This window comes from Schistocerca gregaria, chromosome 6 (genome assembly GCF_023897955.1).
Source record: "Schistocerca gregaria isolate iqSchGreg1 chromosome 6, iqSchGreg1.2, whole genome shotgun sequence".
In the NCBI taxonomy this organism is placed as follows: domain Eukaryota; kingdom Metazoa; phylum Arthropoda; class Insecta; order Orthoptera; family Acrididae; genus Schistocerca; species Schistocerca gregaria.
Window position 1 is genome coordinate 188621183 of NC_064925.1, and position 27495 is coordinate 188648677.

The 27495-nt window shown below is 42.0% G+C and overlaps 11 non-coding genes across 11 annotated transcripts; all 11 read right to left on the reverse strand.

Moving 5' to 3' along the window:
- Positions 1-1126: 1126 nt before the first annotated feature.
- LOC126279563 (U6 spliceosomal RNA) lies at positions 1127-1233 on the reverse strand. Its single transcript, XR_007551036.1, has one exon. It is a non-coding gene; the product is annotated as a U6 spliceosomal RNA (small nuclear RNA).
- Positions 1234-3484: 2251 nt separating this feature from the next.
- On the reverse strand, positions 3485-3591 carry LOC126279564 (U6 spliceosomal RNA). Its single transcript, XR_007551037.1, has one exon. It is a non-coding gene; the product is annotated as a U6 spliceosomal RNA (small nuclear RNA).
- A 2478-nt stretch (positions 3592-6069) lies between these two features.
- Positions 6070-6176, reverse strand: LOC126279565 (U6 spliceosomal RNA). The gene has a single exon (XR_007551038.1). It is a non-coding gene; the product is annotated as a U6 spliceosomal RNA (small nuclear RNA).
- A 2478-nt stretch (positions 6177-8654) lies between these two features.
- Positions 8655-8761, reverse strand: LOC126279566 (U6 spliceosomal RNA). Its single transcript, XR_007551039.1, has one exon. It is a non-coding gene; the product is annotated as a U6 spliceosomal RNA (small nuclear RNA).
- A 2478-nt stretch (positions 8762-11239) lies between these two features.
- On the reverse strand, positions 11240-11346 carry LOC126279568 (U6 spliceosomal RNA). Its single transcript, XR_007551040.1, has one exon. It is a non-coding gene; the product is annotated as a U6 spliceosomal RNA (small nuclear RNA).
- Positions 11347-13824: 2478 nt separating this feature from the next.
- LOC126279570 (U6 spliceosomal RNA) lies at positions 13825-13931 on the reverse strand. Its single transcript, XR_007551041.1, has one exon. It is a non-coding gene; the product is annotated as a U6 spliceosomal RNA (small nuclear RNA).
- Positions 13932-16408: 2477 nt separating this feature from the next.
- LOC126279571 (U6 spliceosomal RNA) lies at positions 16409-16515 on the reverse strand. Its single transcript, XR_007551042.1, has one exon. It is a non-coding gene; the product is annotated as a U6 spliceosomal RNA (small nuclear RNA).
- A 2477-nt stretch (positions 16516-18992) lies between these two features.
- Positions 18993-19099, reverse strand: LOC126279572 (U6 spliceosomal RNA). The gene has a single exon (XR_007551043.1). It is a non-coding gene; the product is annotated as a U6 spliceosomal RNA (small nuclear RNA).
- Positions 19100-21576: 2477 nt separating this feature from the next.
- Positions 21577-21683, reverse strand: LOC126279573 (U6 spliceosomal RNA). Its single transcript, XR_007551044.1, has one exon. It is a non-coding gene; the product is annotated as a U6 spliceosomal RNA (small nuclear RNA).
- Positions 21684-24160: 2477 nt separating this feature from the next.
- Positions 24161-24267, reverse strand: LOC126279723 (U6 spliceosomal RNA). Its single transcript, XR_007551187.1, has one exon. It is a non-coding gene; the product is annotated as a U6 spliceosomal RNA (small nuclear RNA).
- Positions 24268-26743: 2476 nt separating this feature from the next.
- Positions 26744-26850, reverse strand: LOC126279724 (U6 spliceosomal RNA). Its single transcript, XR_007551188.1, has one exon. It is a non-coding gene; the product is annotated as a U6 spliceosomal RNA (small nuclear RNA).
- Between the last annotated feature and the right edge of the window lie 645 nt (positions 26851-27495).

Consider the following 27495-nt stretch of genomic DNA (forward strand, 5'->3'; position numbering starts at 1 on the left):
AAGTGCTGTCAAAATAGTAGAGTCTCACATCTAAATGCTATATGTTAATATTAGCATAGTGGTCTGCTGTCTAAACACTTCAGTGTTGTGGTATTCATTGGCTGACACTTTTGGAATTTATTTAAGTAACTGTATGTAATGGCAGATTGCCAGACATGAGGGAAAATACTTTGTGGGTCACACCAGTGAAATTTGTACATGACATGCTGATTCACCACAGATTTGCAGTAATAGTTGGTTTTTAGGTGAAGGGCAGTGGCTTATTACACAGGCAGATATGCTTCAGTTAAGAACCTGATGAGGTGTCACCTGCAGTCTGTATTATGAGGCTGCAGCTGGATAGCAAGGCCACTAGGAAAGTTACTTGAAACATAATGTTAAATAAACTTCCTGTAAAGGGGTAGCTTGCACACTTAATCATGAAAGATACACCTTCCTTCACATGTTTGTTTATGCTGCTCAAACAATTATGGCATCAGCTGCAGCCATGAAGATGAATAAAGATAAATATTGTGGGTCTGTGTGCAGACAGTATGTGATAGTGGCTTACAGGCACCAGAAGCTTTGTAGGCGTTAGAGAAAAATAAATATTAGGTAATGCAAGCTAATTTTAGAGCGCTAGAGTGTATTTAAGCAGTAGTCTAAGTGAAAGTATGTGAGTGAGAAAGATTTGGAACATGCAGCTATCTTGTGTAAAGTTGGTGTAAGGTTTCCAAATGTTGTGTGTGGCAGTAGGTGTGTGTTATGAAATGACATGATTGAGACAGTAGCAAGAGATGCTGTGACAGCTGAGTGTGATACTGAGGAAGAGAAGAGGCTTTTGCCTGTGCTAGGCTTAGCCTGGCTGTGATTTGTGTTGAAGGGGTGCTAGTGACATGTACTTGTGGTTTTGGTGTGCTTGCTGACTTGTTATTAGAGTGACATTTTAGATGTGCATTGGTGATGTAAGGGATAGGTTTATTGCCAGTTTTGTCATGTTCTGTTGTGAATGAAAGAAAGTGGAGGAGAACTGCGTAAATGGAGAGCATAGTTTGTGACAAGTGGGTGCAGATATGAAGCGAAACTTGTGTAGTTGGCTGATGGTATTAGCAGCTGATGTGAGGCATGAGAGAGTGAGATTGCGAAAAAAAATGTGGAACGCTTCACGATTTTGCGTGTCATCCTTGCGCAGGGGCCATGCTAATCTTCTCTGTATCGTTCCAATTTTAGTATATGTACCGCCGAAGCGAGTACATTCGAGGAGCCCACTGAAATTGTATATATAGTTATGGCGTCGCGTCAAACATGGTTCGGCTTGGACGTAGGTTTACACAGCTCTGGCGAGGAACACAAGGCCTGCCGAGTGCTAATTTGTGAACTAATTACTGCGAGGTGTCGTTCTTAGTAAGTGGCAGCTCTGTCAACTGTAGATTTGGCAGTTTTGGGTGTAAAACTTAGATCGTAGAGTCGTTTGCTCTCGCACCATCCACCCAGAGCAGCAGCAGTTTCACACAGCTGCCGCTAGGCGGCAGCAAGACGTGTTGGCAGCTATTGTCGCCATGTTCTCACATCCCGAGTTTAGTGTCTTATAGGCATACGTATGAAACACACTTCTCTAATGTGTGGGATAAATGACTCTGACTGGAGCAGGTAGCAGGTCTTCATCCAATGGCGCCAGAAGACAATAGTGACTGCAAGAAGAGACACAGTAGCCTCACGAACCATTAAAAACAGCATTCGTATTGCACACTTTGAAACACAGCAGTGTAGGTCATTACTAGGGCATGGATGGGTTAATGCGACTTGTGTGAGATAGTAGTAGGAATGATGGACATAGTTCCGTTTTCAGTACAATACCAGGTGATATATTTGTGTTGATCCAGGTGTACACAGGGCAGGTCTACTTGACAACAGTGAAACACTGTGATTGAGGTGTGTGAATGAGCCTAAAATATCGAGGGGACATGTGGTAAGAGAAACCAGGTTAGCATTGTGTTAGTAGCTGTAGTTATGTTCCTGTGAAATGTCAATCAGCTGTAATCCAGGTTGGTGAATGTTGTTATTGCAGGAAGAATTGCTAGTGCAGAACAAAGAGTGATAGATTTAGTATTTGAAAGCAGTTAATAACTGAGTAGCTACTGGTGTCAATGTGACACAAACTGGTTTGTGATGTAGTTGTCTATTCCTGAAATCTTGAAGCTTGCTAGTGTTTTGTGTCTTGACTGGCTCTGTATCTGCTTATGTGGTAGAGCTTCTGTGTATGTAACATGATGAATATTGCATGCAGAGTTTGTGCAATCTTTCTCCTAGACACAGGATGAGAGGTGCATCAGCTGCAATTGTGAACACCATCGACTTGTATCACATTGATGGGATTCAAAGTGCTGTCAAAATAGTAGAGTCTCACATCTAAATGCTATATGTTAATATTAGCATAGTGGTCTGCTGTCTAAACACTTCAGTGTTGTGGTATTCATTGGCTGACACTTTTGGAATTTATTTAAGTAACTGTATGTAATGGCAGATTGCCAGACATGAGGGAAAATACTTTGTGGGTCACACCAGTGAAATTTGTACATGACATGCTGATTCACCACAGATTTGCAGTAATAGTTGGTTTTTAGGTGAAGGGCAGTGGCTTATTACACAGGCAGATATGCTTCAGTTAAGAACCTGATGAGGTGTCACCTGCAGTCTGTATTATGAGGCTGCAGCTGGATAGCAAGGCCACTAGGAAAGTTACTTGAAACATAATGTTAAATAAACTTCCTGTAAAGGGGTAGCTTGCACACTTAATCATGAAAGATACACCTTCCTTCACATGTTTGTTTATGCTGCTCAAACAATTATGGCATCAGCTGCAGCCATGAAGATGAATAAAGATAAATATTGTGGGTCTGTGTGCAGACAGTATGTGATAGTGGCTTACAGGCACCAGAACCTTTGTAGGCGTTAGAGAAAAATAAATATTAGGTAATGCAAGCTAATTTTAGAGCGCTAGAGTGTATTTAAGCAGTAGTCTAAGTGAAAGTATGTGAGTGAGAAAGATTTGGAACATGCAGCTATCTTGTGTAAAGTTGGTGTAAGGTTTCCAAATGTTGTGTGTGGCAGTAGGTGTGTGTTATGAAATGACATGATTGAGACAGTAGCAAGAGATGCTGTGACAGCTGAGTGTGATACTGAGGAAGAGAAGAGGCTTTTGCCTGTGCTAGGCTTAGCCTGGCTGTGATTTGTGTTGAAGGGGTGCTAGTGACATGTACTTGTGGTTTTGGTGTGCTTGCTGACTTGTTATTAGAGTGACATTTTAGATGTGCATTGGTGATGTAAGGGATAGGTTTATTGCCAGTTTTGTCATGTTCTGTTGTGAATGAAAGAAAGTGGAGGAGAACTGCGTAAATGGAGAGCATAGTTTGTGACAAGTGGGTGCAGATATGAAGCGAAACTTGTGTAGTTGGCTGATGGTATTAGCAGCTGATGTGAGGCATGAGAGAGTGAGATTGCGAAAAAAAATGTGGAACGCTTCACGATTTTGCGTGTCATCCTTGCGCAGGGGCCATGCTAATCTTCTCTGTATCGTTCCAATTTTAGTATATGTACCGCCGAAGCGAGTACATTCGAGGAGCCCTCTGAAATTGTATATATAGTTATGGCGTCGCGTCAAACATGGTTCGGCTTGGACGTAGGTTTACACAGCTCTGGCGAGGAACACAAGGCCTGCCGAGTGCTAATTTGTGAACTAATTACTGCGAGGTGTCGTTCTTAGTAAGTGGCAGCTCTGTCAACTGTAGATTTGGCAGTTTTGGGTGTAAAACTTAGATCGTAGAGTCGTTTGCTCTCGCACCATCCACCCAGAGCAGCAGCAGTTTCACACAGCTGCCGCTAGGCGGCAGCAAGACGTGTTGGCAGCTATTGTCGCCATGTTCTCACATCCCGAGTTTAGTGTCTTATAGGCATACGTATGAAACACACTTCTCTAATGTGTGGGATAAATGACTCTGACTGGAGCAGGTAGCAGGTCTTCAAGACTCTCAAAACAAGCGAATATTTTGGCCAAACTGTCTTCACTGCTAACACAAATTGCATTACTCTTGCAGTGGTACTTTCTTACGATACCTATCGATTTAATTACAGAGTGCTCATATGCAATGCAACTTTTAACTCACACATCAAGTACAACACAAGAAGACACAGCCTGTGACCATGTAAATTACTGAGGAACTCCACAGAGACCAAGCATGGTTCTATTCATCCAATGGCGCCAGAAGACAATAGTGACTGCAAGAAGAGACACAGTAGCCTCACGAACCATTAAAAACAGCATTCGTATTGCACACTTTGAAACACAGCAGTGTAGGTCATTACTAGGGCATGGATGGGTTAATGCGACTTGTGTGAGATAGTAGTAGGAATGATGGACATAGTTCCGTTTTCAGTACAATACCAGGTGATATATTTGTGTTGATCCAGGTGTACACAGGGCAGGTCTACTTGACAACAGTGAAACACTGTGATTGAGGTGTGTGAATGAGCCTAAAATATCGAGGGGACATGTGGTAAGAGAAACCAGGTTAGCATTGTGTTAGTAGCTGTAGTTATGTTCCTGTGAAATGTCAATCAGCTGTAATCCAGGTTGGTGAATGTTGTTATTGCAGGAAGAATTGCTAGTGCAGAACAAAGAGTGATAGATTTAGTATTTGAAAGCAGTTAATAACTGAGTAGCTACTGGTGTCAATGTGACACAAACTGGTTTGTGATGTAGTTGTCTATTCCTGAAATCTTGAAGCTTGCTAGTGTTTTGTGTCTTGACTGGCTCTGTATCTGCTTATGTGGTAGAGCTTCTGTGTATGTAACATGATGAATATTGCATGCAGAGTTTGTGCAATCTTTCTCCTAGACACAGGATGAGAGGTGCATCAGCTGCAATTGTGAACACCATCGACTTGTATCACATTGATGGGATTCAAAGTGCTGTCAAAATAGTAGAGTCTCACATCTAAATGCTATATGTTAATATTAGCATAGTGGTCTGCTGTCTAAACACTTCAGTGTTGTGGTATTCATTGGCTGACACTTTTGGAATTTATTTAAGTAACTGTATGTAATGGCAGATTGCCAGACATGAGGGAAAATACTTTGTGGGTCACACCAGTGAAATTTGTACATGACATGCTGATTCACCACAGATTTGCAGTAATAGTTGGTTTTTAGGTGAAGGGCAGTGGCTTATTACACAGGCAGATATGCTTCAGTTAAGAACCTGATGAGGTGTCACCTGCAGTCTGTATTATGAGGCTGCAGCTGGATAGCAAGGCCACTAGGAAAGTTACTTGAAACATAATGTTAAATAAACTTCCTGTAAAGGGGTAGCTTGCACACTTAATCATGAAAGATACACCTTCCTTCACATGTTTGTTTATGCTGCTCAAACAATTATGGCATCAGCTGCAGCCATGAAGATGAATAAAGATAAATATTGTGGGTCTGTGTGCAGACAGTATGTGATAGTGGCTTACAGGCACCAGATGCTTTGTAGGCGTTAGAGAAAAATAAATATTAGGTAATGCAAGCTAATTTTAGAGCGCTAGAGTGTATTTAAGCAGTAGTCTAAGTGAAAGTATGTGAGTGAGAAAGATTTGGAACATGCAGCTATCTTGTGTAAAGTTGGTGTAAGGTTTCCAAATGTTGTGTGTGGCAGTAGGTGTGTGTTATGAAATGACATGATTGAGACAGTAGCAAGAGATGCTGTGACAGCTGAGTGTGATACTGAGGAAGAGAAGAGGCTTTTGCCTGTGCTAGGCTTAGCCTGGCTGTGATTTGTGTTGAAGGGGTGCTAGTGACATGTACTTGTGGTTTTGGTGTGCTTGCTGACTTGTTATTAGAGTGACATTTTAGATGTGCATTGGTGATGTAAGGGATAGGTTTATTGCCAGTTTTGTCATGTTCTGTTGTGAATGAAAGAAAGTGGAGGAGAACTGCGTAAATGGAGAGCATAGTTTGTGACAAGTGGGTGCAGATATGAAGCGAAACTTGTGTAGTTGGCTGATGGTATTAGCAGCTGATGTGAGGCATGAGAGAGTGAGATTGCGAAAAAAAAATGTGGAACGCTTCACGATTTTGCGTGTCATCCTTGCGCAGGGGCCATGCTAATCTTCTCTGTATCGTTCCAATTTTAGTATATGTACCGCCGAAGCGAGTACATTCGAGGAGCCCTCTGAAATTGTATATATAGTTATGGCGTCGCGTCAAACATGGTTCGGCTTGGACGTAGGTTTACACAGCTCTGGCGAGGAACACAAGGCCTGCCGAGTGCTAATTTGTGAACTAATTACTGCGAGGTGTCGTTCTTAGTAAGTGGCAGCTCTGTCAACTGTAGATTTGGCAGTTTTGGGTGTAAAACTTAGATCGTAGAGTCGTTTGCTCTCGCACCATCCACCCAGAGCAGCAGCAGTTTCACACAGCTGCCGCTAGGCGGCAGCAAGACGTGTTGGCAGCTATTGTCGCCATGTTCTCACATCCCGAGTTTAGTGTCTTATAGGCATACGTATGAAACACACTTCTCTAATGTGTGGGATAAATGACTCTGACTGGAGCAGGTAGCAGGTCTTCAAGACTCTCAAAACAAGCGAATATTTTGGCCAAACTGTCTTCACTGCTAACACAAATTGCATTACTCTTGCAGTGGTACTTTCTTACGATACCTATCGATTTAATTACAGAGTGCTCATATGCAATGCAACTTTTAACTCACACATCAAGTACAACACAAGAAGACACAGCCTGTGACCATGTAAATTACTGAGGAACTCCACAGAGACCAAGCATGGTTCTATTCATCCAATGGCGCCAGAAGACAATAGTGACTGCAAGAAGAGACACAGTAGCCTCACGAACCATTAAAAACAGCATTCGTATTGCACACTTTGAAACACAGCAGTGTAGGTCATTACTAGGGCATGGATGGGTTAATGCGACTTGTGTGAGATAGTAGTAGGAATGATGGACATAGTTCCGTTTTCAGTACAATACCAGGTGATATATTTGTGTTGATCCAGGTGTACACAGGGCAGGTCTACTTGACAACAGTGAAACACTGTGATTGAGGTGTGTGAATGAGCCTAAAATATCGAGGGGACATGTGGTAAGAGAAACCAGGTTAGCATTGTGTTAGTAGCTGTAGTTATGTTCCTGTGAAATGTCAATCAGCTGTAATCCAGGTTGGTGAATGTTGTTATTGCAGGAAGAATTGCTAGTGCAGAACAAAGAGTGATAGATTTAGTATTTGAAAGCAGTTAATAACTGAGTAGCTACTGTTGTCAATGTGACACAAACTGGTTTGTGATGTAGTTGTCTATTCCTGAAATCTTGAAGCTTGCTAGTGTTTTGTGTCTTGACTGGCTCTGTATCTGCTTATGTGGTAGAGCTTCTGTGTATGTAACATGATGAATATTGCATGCAGAGTTTGTGCAATCTTTCTCCTAGACACAGGATGAGAGGTGCATCAGCTGCAATTGTGAACACCATCGACTTGTATCACATTGATGGGATTCAAAGTGCTGTCAAAATAGTAGAGTCTCACATCTAAATGCTATATGTTAATATTAGCATAGTGGTCTGCTGTCTAAACACTTCAGTGTTGTGGTATTCATTGGCTGACACTTTTGGAATTTATTTAAGTAACTGTATGTAATGGCAGATTGCCAGACATGAGGGAAAATACTTTGTGGGTCACACCAGTGAAATTTGTACATGACATGCTGATTCACCACAGATTTGCAGTAATAGTTGGTTTTTAGGTGAAGGGAAGTGGCTTATTACACAGGCAGATATGCTTCAGTTAAGAACCTGATGAGGTGTCACCTGCAGTCTGTATTATGAGGCTGCAGCTGGATAGCAAGGCCACTAGGAAAGTTACTTGAAACATAATGTTAAATAAACTTCCTGTAAAGGGGTAGCTTGCACACTTAATCATGAAAGATACACCTTCCTTCACATGTTTGTTTATGCTGCTCAAACAATTATGGCATCAGCTGCAGCCATGAAGATGAATAAAGATAAATATTGTGGGTCTGTGTGCAGACAGTATGTGATAGTGGCTTACAGGCACCAGATGCTTTGTAGGCGTTAGAGAAAAATAAATATTAGGTAATGCAAGCTAATTTTAGAGCGCTAGAGTGTATTTAAGCAGTAGTCTAAGTGAAAGTATGTGAGTGAGAAAGATTTGGAACATGCAGCTATCTTGTGTAAAGTTGGTGTAAGGTTTCCAAATGTTGTGTGTGGCAGTAGGTGTGTGTTATGAAATGACATGATTGAGACAGTAGCAAGAGATGCTGTGACAGCTGAGTGTGATACTGAGGAAGAGAAGAGGCTTTTGCCTGTGCTAGGCTTAGCCTGGCTGTGATTTGTGTTGAAGGGGTGCTAGTGACATGTACTTGTGGTTTTGGTGTGCTTGCTGACTTGTTATTAGAGTGACATTTTAGATGTGCATTGGTGATGTAAGGGATAGGTTTATTGCCAGTTTTGTCATGTTCTGTTGTGAATGAAAGAAAGTGGAGGAGAACTGCGTAAATGGAGAGCATAGTTTGTGACAAGTGGGTGCAGATATGAAGCGAAACTTGTGTAGTTGGCTGATGGTATTAGCAGCTGATGTGAGGCATGAGAGAGTGAGATTGCGAAAAAAAAATGTGGAACGCTTCACGATTTTGCGTGTCATCCTTGCGCAGGGGCCATGCTAATCTTCTCTGTATCGTTCCAATTTTAGTATATGTACCGCCGAAGCGAGTACATTCGAGGAGCCCTCTGAAATTGTATATATAGTTATGGCGTCGCGTCAAACATGGTTCGGCTTGGACGTAGGTTTACACAGCTCTGGCGAGGAACACAAGGCCTGCCGAGTGCTAATTTGTGAACTAATTACTGCGAGGTGTCGTTCTTAGTAAGTGGCAGCTCTGTCAACTGTAGATTTGGCAGTTTTGGGTGTAAAACTTAGATCGTAGAGTCGTTTGCTCTCGCACCATCCACCCAGAGCAGCAGCAGTTTCACACAGCTGCCGCTAGGCGGCAGCAAGACGTGTTGGCAGCTATTGTCGCCATGTTCTCACATCCCGAGTTTAGTGTCTTATAGGCATACGTATGAAACACACTTCTCTAATGTGTGGGATAAATGACTCTGACTGGAGCAGGTAGCAGGTCTTCAAGACTCTCAAAACAAGCGAATATTTTGGCCAAACTGTCTTCACTGCTAACACAAATTGCATTACTCTTGCAGTGGTACTTTCTTACGATACCTATCGATTTAATTACAGAGTGCTCATATGCAATGCAACTTTTAACTCACACATCAAGTACAACACAAGAAGACACAGCCTGTGACCATGTAAATTACTGAGGAACTCCACAGAGACCAAGCATGGTTCTATTCATCCAATGGCGCCAGAAGACAATAGTGACTGCAAGAAGAGACACAGTAGCCTCACGAACCATTAAAAACAGCATTCGTATTGCACACTTTGAAACACAGCAGTGTAGGTCATTACTAGGGCATGGATGGGTTAATGCGACTTGTGTGAGATAGTAGTAGGAATGATGGACATAGTTCCGTTTTCAGTACAATACCAGGTGATATATTTGTGTTGATCCAGGTGTACACAGGGCAGGTCTACTTGACAACAGTGAAACACTGTGATTGAGGTGTGTGAATGAGCCTAAAATATCGAGGGGACATGTGGTAAGAGAAACCAGGTTAGCATTGTGTTAGTAGCTGTAGTTATGTTCCTGTGAAATGTCAATCAGCTGTAATCCAGGTTGGTGAATGTTGTTATTGCAGGAAGAATTGCTAGTGCAGAACAAAGAGTGATAGATTTAGTATTTGAAAGCAGTTAATAACTGAGTAGCTACTGTTGTCAATGTGACACAAACTGGTTTGTGATGTAGTTGTCTATTCCTGAAATCTTGAAGCTTGCTAGTGTTTTGTGTCTTGACTGGCTCTGTATCTGCTTATGTGGTAGAGCTTCTGTGTATGTAACATGATGAATATTGCATGCAGAGTTTGTGCAATCTTTCTCCTAGACACAGGATGAGAGGTGCATCAGCTGCAATTGTGAACACCATCGACTTGTATCACATTGATGGGATTCAAAGTGCTGTCAAAATAGTAGAGTCTCACATCTAAATGCTATATGTTAATATTAGCATAGTGGTCTGCTGTCTAAACACTTCAGTGTTGTGGTATTCATTGGCTGACACTTTTGGAATTTATTTAAGTAACTGTATGTAATGGCAGATTGCCAGACATGAGGGAAAATACTTTGTGGGTCACACCAGTGAAATTTGTACATGACATGCTGATTCACCACAGATTTGCAGTAATAGTTGGTTTTTAGGTGAAGGGCAGTGGCTTATTACACAGGCAGATATGCTTCAGTTAAGAACCTGATGAGGTGTCACCTGCAGTCTGTATTATGAGGCTGCAGCTGGATAGCAAGGCCACTAGGAAAGTTACTTGAAACATAATGTTACATAAACTTCCTGTAAAGGGGTAGCTTGCACACTTAATCATGAAAGATACTCCTTCCTTCACATGTTTGTTTATGCTGCTCAAACAATTATGGCATCAGCTGCAGCCATGAAGATGAATAAAGATAAATATTGTGGGTCTGTGTGCAGACAGTATGTGATAGTGGCTTACAGGCACCAGAAGCTTTGTAGGCGTTAGAGAAAAATAAATATTAGGTAATGCAAGCTAATTTTAGAGCGCTAGAGTGTATTTAAGCAGTAGTCTAAGTGAAAGTATGTGAGTGAGAAAGATTTGGAACATGCAGCTATCTTGTGTAAAGTTGGTGTAAGGTTTCCAAATGTTGTGTGTGGCAGTAGGTGTGTGTTATGAAATGACATGATTGAGACAGTAGCAAGAGATGCTGTGACAGCTGAGTGTGATACTGAGGAAGAGAAGAGGCTTTTGCCTGTGCTAGGCTTAGCCTGGCTGTGATTTGTGTTGAAGGGGTGCTAGTGACATGTACTTGTGGTTTTGGTGTGCTTGCTGACTTGTTATTAGAGTGACATTTTAGATGTGCATTGGTGATGTAAGGGATAGGTTTATTGCCAGTTTTGTCATGTTCTGTTGTGAATGAAAGAAAGTGGAGGAGAACTGCGTAAATGGAGAGCATAGTTTGTGACAAGTGGGTGCAGATATGAAGCGAAACTTGTGTAGTTGGCTGATGGTATTAGCAGCTGATGTGAGGCATGAGAGAGTGAGATTGCGAAAAAAAAATGTGGAACGCTTCACGATTTTGCGTGTCATCCTTGCGCAGGGGCCATGCTAATCTTCTCTGTATCGTTCCAATTTTAGTATATGTACCGCCGAAGCGAGTACATTCGAGGAGCCCTCTGAAATTGTATATATAGTTATGGCGTCGCGTCAAACATGGTTCGGCTTGGACGTAGGTTTACACAGCTCTGGCGAGGAACACAAGGCCTGCCGAGTACTAATTTGTGAACTAATTACTGCGAGGTGTCGTTCTTAGTAAGTGGCAGCTCTGTCAACTGTAGATTTGGCAGTTTTGGGTGTAAAACTTAGATCGTAGAGTCGTTTGCTCTCGCACCATCCACCCAGAGCAGCAGCAGTTTCACACAGCTGCCGCTAGGCGGCAGCAAGACGTGTTGGCAGCTATTGTCGCCATGTTCTCACATCCCGAGTTTAGTGTCTTATAGGCATACGTATGAAACACACTTCTCTAATGTGTGGGATAAATGACTCTGACTGGAGCAGGTAGCAGGTCTTCAAGACTCTCAAAACAAGCGAATATTTTGGCCAAACTGTCTTCACTGCTAACACAAATTGCATTACTCTTGCAGTGGTACTTTCTTACGATACCTATCGATTTAATTACAGAGTGCTCATATGCAATGCAACTTTTAACTCACACATCAAGTACAACACAAGAAGACACAGCCTGTGACCATGTAAATTACTGAGGAACTCCACAGAGACCAAGCATGGTTCTATTCATCCAATGGCGCCAGAAGACAATAGTGACTGCAAGAAGAGACACAGTAGCCTCACGAACCATTAAAAACAGCATTCGTATTGCACACTTTGAAACACAGCAGTGTAGGTCATTACTAGGGCATGGATGGGTTAATGCGACTTGTGTGAGATAGTAGTAGGAATGATGGACATAGTTCCGTTTTCAGTACAATACCAGGTGATATATTTGTGTTGATCCAGGTGTACACAGGGCAGGTCTACTTGACAACAGTGAAACACTGTGATTGAGGTGTGTGAATGAGCCTAAAATATCGAGGGGACATGTGGTAAGAGAAACCAGGTTAGCATTGTGTTAGTAGCTGTAGTTATGTTCCTGTGAAATGTCAATCAGCTGTAATCCAGGTTGGTGAATGTTGTTATTGCAGGAAGAATTGCTAGTGCAGAACAAAGAGTGATAGATTTAGTATTTGAAAGCAGTTAATAACTGAGTAGCTACTGGTGTCAATGTGACACAAACTGGTTTGTGATGTAGTTGTCTATTCCTGAAATCTTGAAGCTTGCTAGTGTTTTGTGTCTTGACTGGCTCTGTATCTGCTTATGTGGTAGAGCTTCTGTGTATGTAACATGATGAATATTGCATGCAGAGTTTGTGCAATCTTTCTCCTAGACACAGGATGAGAGGTGCATCAGCTGCAATTGTGAACACCATCGACTTGTATCACATTGATGGGATTCAAAGTGCTGTCAAAATAGTAGAGTCTCACATCTAAATGCTATATGTTAATATTAGCATAGTGGTCTGCTGTCTAAACACTTCAGTGTTGTGGTATTCATTGGCTGACACTTTTGGAATTTATTTAAGTAACTGTATGTAATGGCAGATTGCCAGACATGAGGGAAAATACTTTGTGGGTCACACCAGTGAAATTTGTACATGACATGCTGATTCACCACAGATTTGCAGTAATAGTTGGTTTTTAGGTGAAGGGCAGTGGCTTATTACACAGGCAGATATGCTTCAGTTAAGAACCTGATGAGGTGTCACCTGCAGTCTGTATTATGAGGCTGCAGCTGGATAGCAAGGCCACTAGGAAAGTTACTTGAAACATAATGTTAAATAAACTTCCTGTAAAGGGGTAGCTTGCACACTTAATCATGAAAGATACACCTTCCTTCACATGTTTGTTTATGCTGCTCAAACAATTATGGCATCAGCTGCAGCCATGAAGATGAATAAAGATAAATATTGTGGGTCTGTGTGCAGACAGTATGTGATAGTGGCTTACAGGCACCAGAAGCTTTGTAGGCGTTAGAGAAAAATAAATATTAGGTAATGCAAGCTAATTTTAGAGCGCTAGAGTGTATTTAAGCAGTAGTCTAAGTGAAAGTATGTGAGTGAGAAAGATTTGGAACATGCAGCTATCTTGTGTAAAGTTGGTGTAAGGTTTCCAAATGTTGTGTGTGGCAGTAGGTGTGTGTTATGAAATGACATGATTGAGACAGTAGCAAGAGATGCTGTGACAGCTGAGTGTGATACTGAGGAAGAGAAGAGGCTTTTGCCTGTGCTAGGCTTAGCCTGGATGTGATTTGTGTTGAAGGGGTGCTAGTGACATGTACTTGTGGTTTTGGTGTGCTTGCTGACTTGTTATTAGAGTGACATTTTAGATGTGCATTCGTGATGTAAGGGATAGGTTTATTGCCAGTTTTGTCATGTTCTGTTGTGAATGAAAGAAAGTGGAGGAGAACTGCGTAAATGGAGAGCATAGTTTGTGACAAGTGGGTGCAGATATGAAGCGAAACTTGTGTAGTTGGCTGATGGTATTAGCAGCTGATGTGAGGCATGAGAGAGTGAGATTGCGAAAAAAAAATGTGGAACGCTTCACGATTTTGCGTGTCATCCTTGCGCAGGGGCCATGCTAATCTTCTCTGTATCGTTCCAATTTTAGTATATGTACCGCCGAAGCGAGTACATTCGAGGAGCCCTCTGAAATTGTATATATAGTTATGGCGTCGCGTCAAACATGGTTCGGCTTGGACGTAGGTTTACACAGCTCTGGCGAGGAACACAAGGCCTGCCGAGTGCTAATTTGTGAACTAATTACTGCGAGGTGTCGTTCTTAGTAAGTGGCAGCTCTGTCAACTGTAGATTTGGCAGTTTTGGGTGTAAAACTTAGATCGTAGAGTCGTTTGCTCTCGCACCATCCACCCAGAGCAGCAGCAGTTTCACACAGCTGCCGCTAGGCGGCAGCAAGACGTGTTGGCAGCTATTGTCGCCATGTTCTCACATCCCGAGTTTAGTGTCTTATAGGCATACGTATGAAACACACTTCTCTAATGTGTGGGATAAATGACTCTGACTGGAGCAGGTAGCAGGTCTTCAAGACTCTCAAAACAAGCGAATATTTTGGCCAAACTGTCTTCACTGCTAACACAAATTGCATTACTCTTGCAGTGGTACTTTCTTACGATACCTATCGATTCAATTACAGAGTGCTCATATGCAATGCAACTTTTAACTCACACATCAAGTACAACACAAGAAGACACAGCCTGTGACCATGTAAATTACTGAGGAACTCCACAGAGACCAAGCATGGTTCTATTCATCCAATGGCGCCAGAAGACAATAGTGACTGCAAGAAGAGACACAGTAGCCTCACAAACCATTAAAAACAGCATTCGTATTGCACACTTTGAAACACAGCAGTGTAGGTCATTACTAGGGCATGGATGGGTTAATGCGACTTGTGTGAGATAGTAGTAGGAATGATGGACATAGTTCCGTTTTCAGTACAATACCAGGTGATATATTTGTGTTGATCCAGGTGTACACAGGGCAGGTCTACTTGACAACAGTGAAACACTGTGATTGAGGTGTGTGAATGAGCCTAAAATATCGAGGGGACATGTGGTAAGAGAAACCAGGTTAGCATTGTGTTAGTAGCTGTAGTTATGTTCCTGTGAAATGTCAATCAGCTGTAATCCAGGTTGGTGAATGTTGTTATTGCAGGAAGAATTGCTAGTGCAGAACAAAGAGTGATAGATTTAGTATTTGAAAGCAGTTAATAACTGAGTAGCTACTGGTGTCAATGTGACACAAACTGGTTTGTGATGTAGTTGTCTATTCCTGAAATCTTGAAGCTTGCTAGTGTTTTGTGTCTTGACTGGCTCTGTATCTGCTTATGTGGTAGAGCTTCTGTGTATGTAACATGATGAATATTGCATGCAGAGTTTGTGCAATCTTTCTCCTAGACACAGGATGAGAGGTGCATCAGCTGCAATTGTGAACACCATCGACTTGTATCACATTGATGGGATTCAAAGTGCTGTCAAAATAGTAGAGTCTCACATCTAAATGCTATATGTTAATATTAGCATAGTGGTCTGCTGTCTAAACACTTCAGTGTTGTGGTATTCATTGGCTGACACTTTTGGAATTTATTTAAGTAACTGTATGTAATGGCAGATTGCCAGACATGAGGGAAAATACTTTGTGGGTCACACCAGTGAAATTTGTACATGACATGCTGATTCACCACAGATTTGCAGTAATAGTTGGTTTTTAGGTGAAGGGCAGTGGCTTATTACACAGGCAGATATGCTTCAGTTAAGAACCTGATGAGGTGTCACCTGCAGTCTGTATTATGAGGCTGCAGCTGGATAGCAAGGCCACTAGGAAAGTTACTTGAAACATAATGTTAAATAAACTTCCTGTAAAGGGGTAGCTTGCACACTTAATCATGAAAGATACACCTTCCTTCACATGTTTGTTTATGCTGCTCAAACAATTATGGCATCAGCTGCAGCCATGAAGATGAATAAAGATAAATATTGTGGGTCTGTGTGCAGACAGTATGTGATAGTGGCTTACAGGCACCAGAAGCTTTGTAGGCGTTAGAGAAAAATAAATATTAGGTAATGCAAGCTAATTTTAGAGCGCTAGAGTGTATTTAAGCAGTAGTCTAAGTGAAAGTATGTGAGTGAGAAAGATTTGGAACATGCAGCTATCTTGTGTAAAGTTGGTGTAAGGTTTCCAAATGTTGTGTGTGGCAGTAGGTGTGTGTTATGAAATGACATGATTGAGACAGTAGCAAGAGATGCTGTGACAGCTGAGTGTGATACTGAGGAAGAGAAGAGGCTTTTGCCTGTGCTAGGCTTAGCCTGGATGTGATTTGTGTTGAAGGGGTGCTAGTGACATGTACTTGTGGTTTTGGTGTGCTTGCTGACTTGTTATTAGAGTGACATTTTAGATGTGCATTCGTGATGTAAGGGATAGGTTTATTGCCAGTTTTGTCATGTTCTGTTGTGAATGAAAGAAAGTGGAGGAGAACTGCGTAAATGGAGAGCATAGTTTGTGACAAGTGGGTGCAGATATGAAGCGAAACTTGTGTAGTTGGCTGATGGTATTAGCAGCTGATGTGAGGCATGAGAGAGTGAGATTGCGAAAAAAAATGTGGAACGCTTCACGATTTTGCGTGTCATCCTTGCGCAGGGGCCATGCTAATCTTCTCTGTATCGTTCCAATTTTAGTATATGTACCGCCGAAGCGAGTACATTCGAGGAGCCCTCTGAAATTGTATATCTAGTTATGGCGTCGCGTCAAACATGGTTCGGCTTGGACGTAGGTTTACACAGCTCTGGCGAGGAACACAAGGCCTGCCGAGTGCTAATTTGTGAACTAATTACTGCGAGGTGTCGTTCTTAGTAAGTGGCAGCTCTGTCAACTGTAGATTTGGCAGTTTTGGGTGTAAAACTTAGATCGTAGAGTCGTTTGCTCTCGCACCATCCACCCAGAGCAGCAGCAGTTTCACACAGCTGCAGCTAGGCGGCAGCAAGACGTGTTGGCAGCTATTGTCGCCATGTTCTCACATCCCGAGTTTAGTGTCTTATAGGCATACGTATGAAACACACTTCTCTAATGTGTGGGATAAATGACTCTGACTGGAGCAGGTAGCAGGTCTTCAAGACTCTCAAAACAAGCGAATATTTTGGCCAAACTGTCTTCACTGCTAACACAAATTGCATTACTCTTGCAGTGGTACTTTCTTACGATACCTATCGATTTAATTACAGGGTGCTCATATGCAATGCAACTTTTAACTCACACATCAAGTACAACACAAGAAGACACAGCCTGTGACCATGTAAATTACTGAGGAACTCCACAGAGACCAAGCATGGTTCTATTCATCCAATGGCGCCAGAAGACAATAGTGACTGCAAGAAGAGACACAGTAGCCTCACGAACCATTAAAAACAGCATTCGTATTGCACACTTTGAAACACAGCAGTGTAGGTCATTACTAGGGCATGGATGGGTTAATGCGACTTGTGTGAGATAGTAGTAGGAATGATGGACATAGTTCCGTTTTCAGTACAATACCAGGTGATATATTTGTGTTGATCCAGGTGTACACAGGGCAGGTCTACTTGACAACAGTGAAACACTGTGATTGAGGTGTGTGAATGAGCCTAAAATATCGAGGGGACATGTGGTAAGAGAAACCAGGTTAGCATTGTGTTAGTAGCTGTAGTTATGTTCCTGTGAAATGTCAATCAGCTGTAATCCAGGTTGGTGAATGTTGTTATTGCAGGAAGAATTGCTAGTGCAGAACAAAGAGTGATAGATTTAGTATTTGAAAGCAGTTAATAACTGAGTAGCTACTGGTGTCAATGTGACACAAACTGGTTTGTGATGTAGTTGTCTATTCCTGAAATCTTGAAGCTTGCTAGTGTTTTGTGTCTTGACTGGCTCTGTATCTGCTTATGTGGTAGAGCTTCTGTGTATGTAACATGATGAATATTGCATGCAGAGTTTGTGCAATCTTTCTCCTAGACACAGGATGAGAGGTGCATCAGCTGCAATTGTGAACACCATCGACTTGTATCACATTGATGGGATTCAAAGTGCTGTCAAAATAGTAGAGTCTCACATCTAAATGCTATATGTTAATATTAGCATAGTGGTCTGCTGTCTAAACACTTCAGTGTTGTGGTATTCATTGGCTGACACTTTTGGAATTTATTTAAGTAACTGTATGTAATGGCAGATTGCCAGACATGAGGGAAAATACTTTGTGGGTCACACCAGTGAAATTTGTACATGACATGCTGATTCACCACAGATTTGCAGTAATAGTTGGTTTTTAGGTGAAGGGCAGTGGCTTATTACACAGGCAGATATGCTTCAGTTAAGAACCTGATGAGGTGTCACCTGCAGTCTGTATTATGAGGCTGCAGCTGGATAGCAAGGCCACTAGGAAAGTTACTTGAAACATAATGTTACATAAACTTCCTGTAAAGGGGTAGCTTGCACACTTAATCATGAAAGATACTCCTTCCTTCACATGTTTGTTTATGCTGCTCAAACAATTATGGCATCAGCTGCAGCCATGAAGATGAATAAAGATAAATATTGTGGGTCTGTGTGCAGACAGTATGTGATAGTGGCTTACAGGCACCAGAAGCTTTGTAGGCGTTAGAGAAAAATAAATATTAGGTAATGCAAGCTAATTTTAGAGCGCTAGAGTGTATTTAAGCAGTAGTCTAAGTGAAAGTATGTGAGTGAGAAAGATTTGGAACATGCAGCTATCTTGTGTAAAGTTGGTGTAAGGTTTCCAAATGTTGTGTGTGGCAGTAGGTGTGTGTTATGAAATGACATGATTGAGACAGTAGCAAGAGATGCTGTGACAGCTGAGTGTGATACTGAGGAAGAGAAGAGGCTTTTGCCTGTGCTAGGCTTAGCCTGGCTGTGATTTGTGTTGAAGGGGTGCTAGTGACATGTACTTGTGGTTTTGGTGTGCTTGCTGACTTGTTATTAGAGTGACATTTTAGATGTGCATTCGTGATGTAAGGGATAGGTTTATTGCCAGTTTTGTCATGTTCTGTTGTGAATGAAAGAAAGTGGAGGAGAACTGCGTAAATGGAGAGCATAGTTTGTGACAAGTGGGTGCAGATATGAAGCGAAACTTGTGTAGTTGGCTGATGGTATTAGCAGCTGATGTGAGGCATGAGAGAGTGAGATTGCGAAAAAAAATGTGGAACGCTTCACGATTTTGCGTGTCATCCTTGCGCAGGGGCCATGCTAATCTTCTCTGTATCGTTCCAATTTTAGTATATGTACCGCCGAAGCGAGTACATTCGAGGAGCCCTCTGAAATTGTATATCTAGTTATGGCGTCGCGTCAAACATGGTTCGGCTTGGACGTAGGTTTACACAGCTCTGGCGAGGAACACAAGGCCTGCCGAGTGCTAATTTGTGAACTAATTACTGCGAGGTGTCGTTCTTAGTAAGTGGCAGCTCTGTCAACTGTAGATTTGGCAGTTTTGGGTGTAAAACTTAGATCGTAGAGTCGTTTGTTCTCGCACCATCCACCCAGAGCAGCAGCAGTTTCACACAGCTGCCGCTAGGCGGCAGCAAGACGTGTTGGCAGCTATTGTCGCCATGTTCTCACATCCCGAGTTTAGTGTCTTATAGGCATACGTATGAAACACACTTCTCTAATGTGTGGGATAAATGACTCTGACTGGAGCAGGTAGCAGGTCTTCAAGACTCTCAAAACAAGCGAATATTTTGGCCAAACTGTCTTCACTGCTAACACAAATTGCATTACTCTTGCAGTGGTACTTTCTTACGATACCTATCGATTTAATTACAGAGTGCTCATATGCAATGCAACTTTTAACTCACACATCAAGTACAACACAAGAAGACACAGCCTGTGACCATGTAAATTACTGAGGAACTCCACAGAGACCAAGCATGGTTCTATTCATCCAATGGCGCCAGAAGACAATAGTGACTGCAAGAAGAGACACAGTAGCCTCACGAACCATTAAAAACAGCATTCGTATTGCACACTTTGAAACACAGCAGTGTAGGTCATTACTAGGGCATGGATGGGTTAATGCGACTTGTGTGAGATAGTAGTAGGAATGATGGACATAGTTCCGTTTTCAGTACAATACCAGGTGATATATTTGTGTTGATCCAGGTGTACACAGGGCAGGTCTACTTGACAACAGTGAAACACTGTGATTGAGGTGTGTGAATGAACCTAAAATATCGAGGGGACATGTGGTAAGAGAAACCAGGTTAGCATTGTGTTAGTAGCTGTAGTTATGTTCCTGTGAAATGTCAATCAGCTGTAATCCAGGTTGGTGAATGTTGTTATTGCAGGAAGAATTGCTAGTGCAGAACAAAGAGTGATAGATTTAGTATTTGAAAGCAGTTAATAACTGAGTAGCTACTGGTGTCAATGTGACACAAACTGGTTTGTGATGTAGTTGTCTATTCCTGAAATCTTGAAGCTTGCTAGTGTTGTGTGTCTTGACTGGCTCTGTATCTGCTTATGTGGTAGAGCTTCTGTGTATGTAACATGATGAATATTGCATGCAGAGTTTGTCCAATCTTTCTCCTAGACACAGGATGAGAGGTGCATCAGCTGCAATTGTGAACACCATCGACTTGTATCACATTGATGGGATTCAAAGTGCTGTCAAAATAGTAGAGTCTCACATCTAAATGCTATATGTTAATATTAGCATAGTGGTCTGCTGTCTAAACACTTCAGTGTTGTGGTATTCATTGGCTGACACTTTTGGAACTTATTTAAGTAACTGTATGTAATGGCAGATTGCCAGACATGAGGGAAAATACTTTGTGGGTCACACCAGTGAAATTTGTACATGACATGCTGATTCACCACAGATTTGCAGTAATAGTTGGTTTTTAGGTGAAGGGCAGTGGCTTATTACACAGGCAGATATGCTTCAGTTAAGAACCTGATGAGGTGTCACCTGCAGTCTGTATTATGAGGCTGCAGCTGGATAGCAAGGCCACTAGGAAAGTTACTTGAAACATAATGTTACATAAACTTCCTGTAAAGGGGTAGCTTGCACACTTAATCATGAAAGATACTCCTTCCTTCACATGTTTGTTTATGCTGCTCAAACAATTATGGCATCAGCTGCAGCCATGAAGATGAATAAAGATAAATATTGTGGGTCTGTGTGCAGACAGTATGTGATAGTGGCTTACAGGCACCAGAAGCTTTGTAGGCGTTAGAGAAAAATAAATATTAGGTAATGCAAGCTAATTTTAGAGCGCTAGAGTGTATTTAAGCAGTAGTCTAAGTGAAAGTATGTGAGTGAGAAAGATTTGGAACATGCAGCTATCTTGTGTAAAGTTGGTGTAAGGTTTCCAAATGTTGTGTGTGGCAGTAGGTGTGTGTTATGAAATGACATGATTGAGACAGTAGCAAGAGATGCTGTGACAGCTGAGTGTGATACTGAGGAAGAGAAGAGGCTTTTGCCTGTGCTAGGCTTAGCCTGGCTGTGATTTGTGTTGAAGGGGTGCTAGTGACATGTACTTGTGGTTTTGGTGTGCTTGCTGACTTGTTATTAGAGTGACATTTTAGATGTGCATTGGTGATGTAAGGGATAGGTTTATTGCCAGTTTTGTCATGTTCTGTTGTGAATGAAAGAAAGTGGAGGAGAACTGCGTAAATGGAGAGCATAGTTTGTGACAAGTGGGTGCAGATATGAAGCGAAACTTGTGTAGTTGGCTGATGGTATTAGCAGCTGATGTGAGGCATGAGAGAGTGAGATTGCGAAAAAAAATGTGGAACGCTTCACGATTTTGCGTGTCATCCTTGCGCAGGGGCCATGCTAATCTTCTCTGTATCGTTCCAATTTTAGTATATGTACCGCCGAAGCGAGTACATTCGAGGAGCCCTCTGAAATTGTATATATAGTTATGGCGTCGCGTCAAACATGGTTCGGCTTGGACGTAGGTTTACACAGCTCTGGCGAGGAACACAAGGCCTGCCGAGTGCTAATTTGTGAACTAATTACTGCGAGGTGTCGTTCTTAGTAAGTGGCAGCTCTGTCAACTGTAGATTTGGCAGTTTTGGGTGTAAAACTTAGATCGTAGAGTCGTTTGCTCTCGCACCATCCACCCAGAGCAGCAGCAGTTTCACACAGCTGCCGCTAGGCGGCAGCAAGACGTGTTGGCAGCTATTGTCGCCATGTTCTCACATCCCGAGTTTAGTGTCTTATAGGCATACGTATGAAACACACTTCTCTAATGTGTGGGATAAATGACTCTGACTGGAGCAGGTAGCAGGTCTTCAAGACTCTCAAAACAAGCGAATATTTTGGCCAAACTGTCTTCACTGCTAACACAAATTGCATTACTCTTGCAGTGGTACTTTCTTACGATACCTATCGATTTAATTACAGAGTGCTCATATGCAATGCAACTTTTAACTCACACATCAAGTACAACACAAGAAGACACAGCCTGTGACCATGTAAATTACTGAGGAACTCCACAGAGACCAAGCATGGTTCTATTCATCCAATGGCGCCAGAAGACAATAGTGACTGCAAGAAGAGACACAGTAGCCTCACGAACCATTAAAAACAGCATTCGTATTGCACACTTTGAAACACAGCAGTGTAGGTCATTACTAGGGCATGGATGGGTTAATGCGACTTGTGTGAGATAGTAGTAGGAATGATGGACATAGTTCCGTTTTCAGTACAATACCAGGTGATATATTTGTGTTGATCCAGGTGTACACAGGGCAGGTCTACTTGACAACAGTGAAACACTGTGATTGAGGTGTGTGAATGAACCTAAAATATCGAGGGGACATGTGGTAAGAGAAACCAGGTTAGCATTGTGTTAGTAGCTGTAGTTATGTTCCTGTGAAATGTCAATCAGCTGTAATCCAGGTTGGTGAATGTTGTTATTGCAGGAAGAATTGCTAGTGCAGAACAAAGAGTGATAGATTTAGTATTTGAAAGCAGTTAATAACTGAGTAGCTACTGGTGTCAATGTGACACAAACTGGTTTGTGATGTAGTTGTCTATTCCTGAAATCTTGAAGCTTGCTAGTGTTTTGTGTCTTGACTGGCTCTGTATCTGCTTATGTGGTAGAGCTTCTGTGTATGTAACATGATGAATATTGCATGCAGAGTTTGTCCAATCTTTCTCCTAGACACAGGATGAGAGGTGCATCAGCTGCAATTGTGAACACCATCGACTTGTATCACATTGATGGGATTCAAAGTGCTGTCAAAATAGTAGAGTCTCACATCTAAATGCTATATGTTAATATTAGCATAGTGGTCTGCTGTCTAAACACTTCAGTGTTGTGGTATTCATTGGCTGACACTTTTGGAACTTATTTAAGTAACTGTATGTAATGGCAGATTGCCAGACATGAGGGAAAATACTTTGTGGGTCACACCAGTGAAATTTGTACATGACATGCTGATTCACCACAGATTTGCAGTAATAGTTGGTTTTTAGGTGAAGGGCAGTGGCTTATTACACAGGCAGATATGCTTCAGTTAAGAACCTGATGAGGTGTCACCTGCAGTCTGTATTATGAGGCTGCAGCTGGATAGCAAGGCCACTAGGAAAGTTACTTGAAACATAATGTTAAATAAACTTCCTGTAAAGGGGTAGTTTGCACACTTAATCATGAAAGATACACCTTCCTTCACATGTTTGTTTATGCTGCTCAAACAATTATGGCATCAGCTGCAGCCATGAAGATGAATAAAGATAAATATTGTGGGTCTGTGTGCAGACAGTATGTGATAGTGGCTTACAGGCACCAGAAGCTTTGTAGGCGTTAGAGAAAAATAAATATTAGGTAATGCAAGCTAATTTTAGAGCGCTAGAGTGTATTTAAGCAGTAGTCTAAGTGAAAGTATGTGAGTGAGAAAGATTTGGAACATGCAGCTATCTTGTGTAAAGTTGGTGTAAGGTTTCCAAATGTTGTGTGTGGCAGTAGGTGTGTGTTATGAAATGACATGATTGAGACAGTAGCAAGAGATGCTGTGACAGCTGAGTGTGATACTGAGGAAGAGAAGAGGCTTTTGCCTGTGCTAGGCTTAGCCTGGCTGTGATTTGTGTTGAAGGGGTGCTAGTGACATGTACTTGTGGTTTTGGTGTGCTTGCTGACTTGTTATTAGAGTGACATTTTAGATGTGCATTGGTGATGTAAGGGATAGGTTTATTGCCAGTTTTGTCATGTTCTGTTGTGAATGAAAGAAAGTGGAGGAGAACTGCGTAAATGGAGAGCATAGTTTGTGACAAGTGGGTGCAGATATGAAGCGAAACTTGTGTAGTTGGCTGATGGTATTAGCAGCTGATGTGAGGCATGAGAGAGTGAGATTGCGAAAAAAAATGTGGAACGCTTCACGATTTTGCGTGTCATCCTTGCGCAGTGGCCATGCTAACCTTCTCTGTATCGTTCCAATTTTAGTATATGTACCGCCGAAGCGAGTACATTCGAGGAGCCCTCTGAAATTGTATATATAGTTATGGCGTCGCGTCAAACATGGTTCGGCTTGGACGTAGGTTTACACAGCTCTGGCGAGGAACACAAGGCCTGCCGAGTGCTAATTTGTGAACTAATTACTGCGAGGTGTCGTTCTTAGTAAGTGGCAGCTCTGTCAACTGTAGATTTGGCAGTTTTGGGTGTAAAACTTAGATCGTAGAGTCGTTTGCTCTCGCACCATCCACCCAGAGCAGCAGCAGTTTCACACAGCTGCCGCTAGGCGGCAGCAAGACGTGTTGGCAGCTATTGTCGCCATGTTCTCACATCCCGAGTTTAGTGTCTTATAGGCATACGTATGAAACACACTTCTCTAATGTGTGGGATAAATGACTCTGACTGGAGCAGGTAGCAGGTCTTCAAGACTCTCAAAACAAGCGAATATTTTGGCCAAACTGTCTTCACTGCTAACACAAATTGCATTACTCTTGCAGTGGTACTTTCTTACGATACCTATCGATTTAATTACAGAGTGCTCACATGCAATGCAACTTTTAACTCACACATCAAGTACAACACAAGAAGACACAGCCTGTGACCATGTAAATTACTGAGGAACTCCACAGAGACCAAGCATGGTTCTATTCATCCAATGGCGCCAGAAGACAATAGTGACTGCAAGAAGAGACACAGTAGCCTCACGAACCATTAAAAACAGCATTCGTATTGCACACTTTGAAACACAGCAGTGTAGGTCATTACCAGGGCATGGATGGGTTAATGCGACTTGTGTGAGATAGTAGTAGGAATGATGGACACAGTTCCGTTTTCAGTACAATACCAGGTGATATATTTGTGTTGATCCAGGTGTACACAGGGCAGGTCTACTTGACAACAGTGAAACACTGTGATTGAGGTGTGTGAATGAGCCTAAAATATCGAGGGGACATGTGGTAAGAGAAACCAGGTTAGCATTGTGTTAGTAGCTGTAGTTATGTTCCTGTGAAATGTCAATCAGCTGTAATCCAGGTTGGTGAATGTTGTTATTGCAGGAAGAATTGCTAGTGCAGAACAAAGAGTGATAGATTTAGTATTTGAAAGCAGTTAATACCTGAGTAGCTACTGGTGTCATGTGACACAAACTGGTTTGTGATGTAGTTGTCTATTCCTGAAATCTTGAAGCTTGCTAGTGTTTTGTGTCTTGACTGGCTCTGTATCTGCTTATGTGGTAGAGCTTCTGTGTATGTAACATGATGAATATTGCATTTAGAGTTTGTGCAATCTTTCTCCTAGACACAGGATGAGAGGTGCATCAGCTGCAATTGTGAACACCATCGACTTGTATCACATTGATGGGATTCAAAGTGCTGTCAAAATAGTAGAGTCTCACATCTAAATGCTATATGTTAATATTAGCATACTGGTCTGCTGTCTAAACACTTCAGTGTTGTGGTATTCATTGGCTGACACTTTTGGAATTTATTTAAGTAACTGTATGTAATGGCAGATTGCCAGACATGTGGGAAAATACTTTGTGGGTCACACCAGTGAAATTTGTACATGACATGCTGATGCACCACAGATTTGCAGTAATAGTTGGTTTTTAGGTGAAGGGCAGTGGCTTATTACACAGGCAGATATGCTTCAGTTAAGAACCTGATGAGGTGTCACCTGCAGTCTGTATTATGAGGCTGCAGCTGGATAGCAAGGCCACTAGGAAAGTTACTTGAAACATAATGTTAAATAAACTTCCTGTAAAGGGGTAGCTTGCACACTTAATCATGAAAGATACACCTTCCTTCACATGTTTGTTTTTGCTGCTCAAACAATTATGGCATCAGCTGCAGCCATGAAGATGAATAAAGATAAATATTGTGGGTCTGTGTGCAGACAGTATGTGATAGTGGCTTACAGGCACCAGAAGCTTTGTAGGCGTTAGAGAAAAATAAATATTAGGTAATGCAAGCTAATTTTAGAGCGCTAGAGTGTATTTAAGCAGTAGTCTAAGTGAAAGTATGTGAGTGAGAAAGATTTGGAACATGCAGCTATCTTGTGTAAAGTTGGTGTAAGGTTTCCAAATGTTGTGTGTGGCAGTAGGTGTGTGTTATGAAATGACATGATTGAGACAGTAGCAAGAGATGCTGTGACAGCTGAGTGTGATACTGAGGAAGAGAAGAGGCTTTTGCCTGTGCTAGGCTTAGCCTGGCTGTGATTTGTGTTGAAGGGGTGCTAGTGACATGTACTTGTGGTTTTGGTGTGCTTGCTGACTTGTTATTAGAGTGACATTTTAGATGTGCATTGGTGATGTAAGGGATAGGTTTATTGCCAGTTTTGTCATGTTCTGTTGTGAATGAAAGAAAGTGGAGGAGAACTGCGTAAATGGAGAGCATAGTTTGTGACAAGTGGGTGCAGATATGAAGCGAAACTTGTGTAGTTGGCTGATGGTATTAGCAGCTGATGTGAGGCATGAGAGAGTGAGATTGCGAAAAAAAATGTGGAACGCTTCACGATTTTGCGTGTCATCCTTGCGCAGTGGCCATGCTAACCTTCTCTGTATCGTTCCAATTTTAGTATATGTACCGCCGAAGCGAGTACATTCGAGGAGCCCTCTGAAATTGTATATATAGTTATGGCGTCGCGTCAAACATGGTTCGGCTTGGACGTAGGTTTACACAGCTCTGGCGAGGAACACAAGGCCTGCCGAGTGCTAATTTGTGAACTAATTACTGCGAGGTGTCGTTCTTAGTAAGTGGCAGCTCTGTCAACTGTAGATTTGGCAGTTTTGGGTGTAAAACTTAGATCGTAGAGTCGTTTGCTCTCGCACCATCCACCCAGAGCAGCAGCAGTTTCACACAGCTGCCGCTAGGCGGCAGCAAGACGTGTTGGCAGCTATTGTCGCCATGTTCTCACATCCCGAGTTTAGTGTCTTATAGGCATACGTATGAAACACACTTCTCTAATGTGTGGGATAAATGACTCTGACTGGAGCAGGTAGCAGGTCTTCAAGACTCTCAAAACAAGCGAATATTTTGGCCAAACTGTCTTCACTGCTAACACAAATTGCATTACTCTTGCAGTGGTACTTTCTTACGATACCTATCGATTTAATTACAGAGTGCTCATATGCAATGCAACTTTTAACTCACACATCAAGTACAACACAAGAAGACACAGCCTGTGACCATGTAAATTACTGAGGAACTCCACAGAGACCAAGCATGGTTCTATTCATCCAATGGC